Here is an 8,358-nt window from a genome sequence, read left to right on the forward strand (position 1 = left end):
AACACGAAAATTCAAGATAATAACTTTTAAATTTTCTCATTCTTTTAAAATTAACCTCAATTTCATAAATAAAAGTAAAACTACAACAAAATACCAAATTCCACAATATGTAAATGTTAAGGGTTATTTTTTTGGAATCAAAACTAAATTGACACAATGTATAAATGTTGAGGGTTAAAGTTGTTATTCGCCAATTTAAAAGGCTACATAGTTATCTTTCCGTTAGTAATTTAAGCGCAAGTGACAAAAGTAAAAATTTGAATAGTTGTGTGACCATTTTATAATTTTTCATAATTAAGTAACCAAAAAGAAATTTACTAATAATTGCGTGGTCACCGATGTAATTTAACCAAAAATAATATATTTTATCATTTTTGTAATTATCTTCTTCTTTTTTTTTTATAAATAAGATAAGGCATCATATTGCCTTATATTAGTTTGTTCTTACATATGGAACACCAAATTTATCTTCTAAAAGTAATTTCCAAACATAAAATGTAGAAACATCAAGAATACGTAAATTAACACCAATAGATGGACATGTTCTGGCTAGCCAATTAGCAACCATGTTTCCTTCTCTTTTCACAAACTAGAATTTAACTGATTCAAATTGTCGAGATACTTCTTTTACTCTCTTGATAAGAGTCATCGATGGCTTACTTCCCAAGAATTCATTAATCATTTCCACTGCCAACATACAATCAATTTCAAAAATCACTTTATTGTGTCCTCTAATCTGAGTTATTTCTAGTCCATGCAGAATCACCTACAACTCTAAATTCATTCCCGAGCCTTTACCAACAAACCTTTAATTCCAGAAGAATCACGAAATGCACCTCCAGCCATCGGCCAATCTCCAAGCCTATTAGTTGCTCCATCCAAATTAACTTTAATCCATTCGGGATTAGGTGGGTGCCATTTAATCATCTCAATACTGGCTTTTCTAGTTTTTTTTTTACAGTTTTCCTCGCAAACATTTGCAACGGAGCACTCCGCAACTCTGATCGTATCTTCCACTCTTTTAATCTCTTACTAGAAAACATAATTATTCCTATTCTTCCATAACATCTGACACAAAACCGTAAACATAACTTGATCCTCAACTCCAACAATCCCCATTTGAAATTCTCCTTTTAGATTGGCACTCACCCAATCATCTAGATCCACTTCAAAAAATTCTGGGAACACAATCTAATAAAATTATCTTCTTCCAAGCTTCAGTTGCAAATCGACAGTCATGTAAAACATGTAAAACAATCTCTTGGACCTCCTCACATATTAAACATCATGCTTCATCAGTCATCTTTCTCCTAACCCATTCACAATTCGTAAGGATTCATCTGTGCCTCACCAGCCAAAGAAAGTGTTTAATTCTAGGAGGTAATGGATTTTCCCAAATCTTTTTCCATTCATTGTCATCCTGTAAATAATCAGATTGGACAATACTATTATTCGACTTCTATAGGTATATGTCATCACCAAGTGCACCATTAGGGGGTGACAAGCAACAATAAAATCCAAAGTTACCCTGCTGAAATAATTATACAATTCTGACCACTTCCAATACCCATTAGTATCCACAAAATTAGCCACTTTAAGTTGCGTCAAGAAATTAGTATTGGGAAGCAAGTGTTCGTGTAGTGGCCTCAATTTTGGAATCCAAACATCTTGTATAAAACTAACCAATCTGACATTCCCTAAACTCCAAAACAATCTCTCTCAAAATTAAGCCCAAACTTTCGATAAAGAACGCCATACACATGAGCAACTAGTTTTTTCGATCATACAAGATCTTTATTTTCTCTCATTTTCTCTTTTTCTTGGCCGAACCTCACCATTGATGATCTAGGAAGCTTTTTCATCTTTTTTTCCTTGCATGGTAAGGAAATTGAACCGTTTTCTTGTAATTTTTATGTTTTTGATATCGTTGCAACTAGGTCCAGCTAGCCCGTACCTTCATTTTTTATTCTGTTAAAATTTTGGAAGTTTCCATTTATTAATATTGAATTTTTTTTATGAATACCATGTATTTGGAGCTTTCATTATGTTATTTGATGAATTTGTAAAGTGGTTTTTGTTACATTTTGATTTTAGGACTAAATTGTGAAAAGGTTAAAATTTTAGGGTTTAATAGCAAATTTAATGTTTATTAGGGCCTGTTTAAAGGCCTAGTATATTTGGATATAATATTTACTTGAGAAAATTGGTTAATTTTATAAATTTCGGTTTAAAAGACTAAATTGTAAAAATTTAAAGGTTGGGATAATTATGAAAATTAAAAAATAAAAGGGTATTAATTGTAAAATAGATTGGAATGTGAAATGTAAGCTAATAATTGAGGAATTCTATATTTTAGATCAAGATCATGTAGATACTCGTGGAAAAGGAAAAATATCGAAATAGTCCTTGAACTTTTGCAACTATTACAATTCAGTCTATGTAAGTTAATACGATTTAGAATTTAAAATCAATATGAATTTTTGAATAGATTAACACGATACAACTTATATATTTTTTTTAATTGTTGTTAATGAATGGTAATTTGAGATATAATATTGAATTTGATGATCGGTTTGGATTGAACGCGGGATAGAGTACAATCGTGATTTGGTGTGTTACAGGGGTTTGGAATGGAGATGGTATTGGAGGGAGATATTTACATATTACCCGAGTAAATTGAGGTTCATCATATGTTGCGAACTCTCGTGTTATACTCTTTGTCTGGTGTGTTTCGGTTGGACTAGCTCTTATGAGCATCTGGTGTGTTTTGGTTGATCTAACGATGTACTCTTATCCGTAAGTTATTCTTCGAATGGAAATTATCGGTAAGGTAATCTATTTAATGAATTTGAAAGATTTTTTATTTATTGAATATTGATATGAACATAAATGAATTCATCAGTTGAAATTGATGATAGGGAATTCTCATGATTGATTATTATTGTTTGAACTATTGTATTTACTTTGGTAAGATGTATTGTTTAATCTGTCAAACTTACTAATATTTATTGAGCTTACTTGTGTTGTTTAATGTCATTGTAGATACTCGGAAGGTTGGACGATCGGACCGGCACTCAAGTCACACTATCCAACTCAATTCGGTAGTTTTTGGAATATTTAATTCAAATTATATGGCATGTATAGGCTTGTGTGTGGTATCGTTAATGTTTTGGTTTAAATAAATATTATGGATGATCTTTTTTGTAAATGGCCAACTTATATATTACATGAGAATGAGGTATAGTTTTTTGCTAGTATGAATGGTATCATGTGTTAAGGAATTGTTGTGATTGAGGTATCTTTGATAGGTATATTGGCTAGGTATTAGCTTGAATAGATTGATGAGTTCAATTGATGTTTATTTTGATGTGTAGTTATATATACTTGTGGTGCCAATGAGGGTGCATTGGTTAGGTACTTAATAGGTTGATTTTGGTGTGTTTTTGGCTTGATTAATGTAACGCCCCCTACCCGTATTCATCGTCGGAATAGGGTACGAGGCATTACCGAAGTTTACCAAATTACTTTTCCGTTATTACGAGTTAATTACTATTCATTTACCTAAACATATCGTGACATCCTTTAGAGGGGTCTGCAAAGCCCAAAACATACTTTGGGACCAAACCGGGATTAAATCGAAACCATAAGGGATTTTTCGCAAAATCCCAAAAAAACTTTTATAAACTCAATATAATCCGTTTATAGATATCCAACCTTTGTAACACCCCTTACCCGTATCCATCGCCGGAATAGGATACGAGGTATTACCAGATTTTACTGATTTTTTAAAAAAAAAACTCAATATAACCCCTTTATAAATATCTAATCCTCCCTGAAAATTTTAAACCGAGACCAAGCCAACACAACCAATCCATTTCAACATATTTTCAAGATAGATTTATTGTATTCATAAGATAATCTCATCACATGCCAAAACCAAAATTTGTTAGCCATACCAATGGCTAACCATACATTCATTCCACATTAACATCTACTTTACTAGCTTATACATGCCATTGATTTCCAAAATAAGTTTCTTTATGTACCGAGATCTTGACGTTGATAGTGTGATACTTCTCCGACCAAATCCGACCTCCGAGCTCTTAACACTACAAAATAGGGGGAAAAGAAACAGGATAAGCACTTTGTGCTTAGTAAGCTCATGTAACAAGAATTATACTTACCTAATATTTTCCATACAATGTAATAAACATTCATACACCCATTCCATACATTATTCCCCTATCATGCACAAACTCAACATTCAAATTAGTCCAATAATTTCCACGTATCAATAATTTATACCATGATTGATGAGCTCATCAATTCCATGATTTCCATTTCCTTATTATTTTTCCATATTTATCCCGTTGAACTACTTGGAATTTCGATGGATTTTCAGGGGTACACCTAAGTGTACAAAATTCGGGTCCGTCAATTCATATTCATGTGCGCACATTTCCATTTCGAGAGCACACTCCCGAACCTCATCCTTACGGTGGGATTACGGTCAAGGCTAAATCACAGCGACAATTACTCTAATGAGCTTGGATCTGAATTACCAATCCAAAGCTAAATTCAGACCCTAATTCGGATTACCGTCCGGCTAAATCCATTTTCCACATATTCTTCGAGAGGGCTATATCAGAATAGGATCACCCGTCCGGGCTAGATCCTTTTTACCGTCAATTCCTTTTCAGAGATCCATCGAATTTTCCTTTCATTCAACCGAGATTTATTTCCTTTTTTTTTTCATCAAGAATATCAATACTTCATCAATTATCATACAATAAACATCCAGATCTTATTCATATCAATAACAAACATTTCAAGCATTTAGGAATATAATTCAAGTTACACGAACTTACCTCGACACTTGCTCGTAACCAAAAATCTACTAATCCCGAAATTTTTCTTTTCCTCGATCTTGCTTCGTGTTTGAATTTTCCGGATCTAAATAAATAAATTTAATCATTAATCTAATACTTTTCATGTTCATATGTGACATTCTCTATAATTCCATTATTATTTATAGTGCATTCAAAGTTGTCTCACTGCGTCACAGTAACTAAATTATTTATATCTTGAGCTACGGAACTCCAAATTAAGATTCGCTAATTTTCCCTGAAACTAGACTCACGTATCTTCTTATCATAAAATTTTCAGAATTTTTGGTTTAGTCAATAAGTACAGTTTATTCTTTAAATTTTCCCCTGTTTCACTATTTAACAGTTCCGACCTCTCTTCACTAAAAATTAATTATCTCATAGTACAGAATTCAGATGATGTTTCCATTTGTTTATTCTGAAAATAGACTCATTAAGGATTCTAAGCATATAAATTATAACTTATAATCATTTTTTACAATTTTAATGATTTTCCAAAGTCAGAATAGGGAACCTGAATTCATTCTGACCTTGTATCACAAAATCTATTATATCTCATGATTTAAAATCCCATTGCTTACACCATTTCTTTTATAAGAAACTAGACTCAATAATCTTTAATTTCATATTTTATTAATCCTCTAATTCAATTTCTACAATTTTTGGTGATTTTTCAAAGTTAACCTACTGCTGCTGTCCAAACTGTTTTAGTGCATGAGGTTAATTACCATTTTTCCCTAAACTTTCAATAAATGATAATTTCATCCCTGCTCAATTAACCTCTCAATTGAGCTGATTTTTCTCAATTAACACTATATTTCATCACTGTAAAGTACTTTATAACCTTTGGAAATCAAAATTTTAGCACTAGACTTTAATTCCAAACTTTTTCACAATTAGGTCCTACAAATCAATTTCTATTGAAATCACCTAATAAAAACATCTCATAAACAAATTAAAGCTTCACTTTCATCCTATTTCACCATAAAATTCCAGCACATATTCATAGAAACTTTCCATTTCATTCATAAAATCAAAAGCTAATGAATTTAGTAATAGGACCTAGTTGTAAAAGTCTTAGAAACACAAAAATTACAAGAAAAAGGCAAGAATTAACTCACTTGGGGCAAAACTTATGAAAAACCAGCTTGAATAAACCCTAGAGAAGTTTTTTGCTGATGAGAATGCAGAAAATATGAAGAGAATTCTAGATATTCCACTTTAGTCCTAACTTTTAAAGCAATTTTTGCAATATTCTAATTTTACCCTTAATTCTTCAATTCCCCTGATTTTTCTCAGCGCCCAAAATATCTCTTTTTGGGGTTATTTTCAATTTATGTCCCTCTTCATTTAACAATTGAGCTATTTAATCCTTCTAGTAACTTTTACACCTTTTTCAATTTAGTCCTTTTCACTTAATTGACTACCCAAACATTAAAATTTTCTAACGAAATTTTAATACCATATTTCTAACACTTCATAAATATTTATAAAAATATTTTTGACTCGGTTTTACGAGATCAAAGTCTCGATACCTTATTTTTACCCAATTTCTTTAATAATTTCTTTTTCTAATTAACCACTAAATCGGTAAAATTTTTCTATCGATATTTTCATACGATTTTTCTATCATATCAATATTCATGCAAAAATATTAAAATAAATTTATCTTTAAATCGGATTTGTGGTTACGAAACCACTATTCCGATAACTTTGAATCTGGGCCATTACAACTCTCCCCCCTTTAAGGATTTTCGTCCTCGAAAATCTTACCAGTAAAGAGGTTCGGGTATTGTTTCCTCATTGCCTCCTCCGATTCCCATGTCGCTTCCTCTATCCCGTGCTTTTGCCATAATACTTTCATCAAATTTATTTTTTTATTTCTAAGCTCATTTGTTTCCCGTGCCAATATCTTGGTGGTTCTTCATTGTAAGTCATATCCTTTGAATCTCCACTTACATCGGAGAAATAACATGTGAAGGATCGATCGATCATTGTCGTAGCATAGACACATGAAAAACATTATGAATTCTATCAAGTTCCAGTGGTAACGCCAATCGATAAGCGACCGGTCCAATTCTTTCTATGATTTCATATGGCCCGATAAATCTTGGACTCAATTTACCCTTTCGACCGAATCGGAGAACTTTCTTCCAAGGAGACACTTTTAAGAATACCTTATCACCCACTTGAAATTCAATCTCTTTTCGTTTAAGATCAGCATATGACTTCTAACGATCGGAAGCTGCTTTTAGACTATCTCGAATCACCTTGACTTTTTCTTCTGTTTCCCGAATCAAATCAACCCCATGTATCTGCTTTTCACTGAGCTCTGTCCAATATAATGGTGTTCTACATTTTCTACCATACAAAGCTTCATACGGAGCCATTTTAATACTGGACTGATAACTGTTATTGTAAGCAAATTCAATCAAAGGTAGATACCTCTCCCAATTACCTTCAAACTCTAATATACAACATCGGAGCATATCTTCCAATACGAATTACACTCAGATTGACCATCATCGAGGATGAAATGCAGTGTTGAAATACAACTGAGTACCCAAGGTTTCTTGCAATTTGTCCCAGAAACGAGATGTAAATCGGGGATCTCTATCTGACATAATAGAGATTGGCACTCCATGTAGCCTGACAATCTCAGATATATCTGATTCGACCAATTTATCTAGAGAATAATCCATACGTACCGGGATAAAATGTGCTGATTTTGTTAATCGATCAACGATCACCCAAATGGCATCTTTCTTTTTCGGAGACAATGGTAATCCGGACACAAAATCCATAGTAATTCTTTCCCACTTCCATTCCGGTATAGTGATTGGCTGAAGTAACCCCGAAGGTACCTGATGTTCAGCTTTGACCTCCCGGATGTACGGACATAATATCACTGTGTGCCTCATGTAAAATCTTCTGTACAAGTTCTGAATTTTTCGGTACACATACTCTGCCTCTGAATAACAAACAACCATCAGTCCCAATCTGAAATTTTGAATCATTACCTGACTCATATTGTACCCGTTTAGCCTATAGCTTCTCATCATTTTTCTGAGCTTCATATATTTGTTGTAGAAATGTCGGTTTAACTCTCAACTCAGCTACGACTGAACCATCATCAACCAAAGACAATTGGGCATTCATAGCTCGCAAAGCAAAAAGAGATTTTCGGCTCAGAGCATCAGCTACAACATTAGCCTTACCCGGATGGTAATCAATAACCAAATCATAGTCTTTTATCAATTCAAGCCACCGACGCTGTCTCAAATTCAAATCTTTCTGTGTCATCAGATATTTCAAACTTTTATGATCAGTATAAATATGACATTTCTCACCATACAAGTAATGTCGCCATATTTTTAATGCAAATACAATAGCAGCTAATTCAAGATCATGCACTGGGTAATTTCTTTCATGTGGCTTAAGTTGTCTCGAAGCATAGGCTATAACTTTACCT

The sequence above is a fragment of the Gossypium raimondii genome, chromosome 8, assembly GCF_025698545.1.
Source record: "Gossypium raimondii isolate GPD5lz chromosome 8, ASM2569854v1, whole genome shotgun sequence".
Taxonomy (NCBI): Eukaryota; Viridiplantae; Streptophyta; class Magnoliopsida; order Malvales; family Malvaceae; genus Gossypium; species Gossypium raimondii.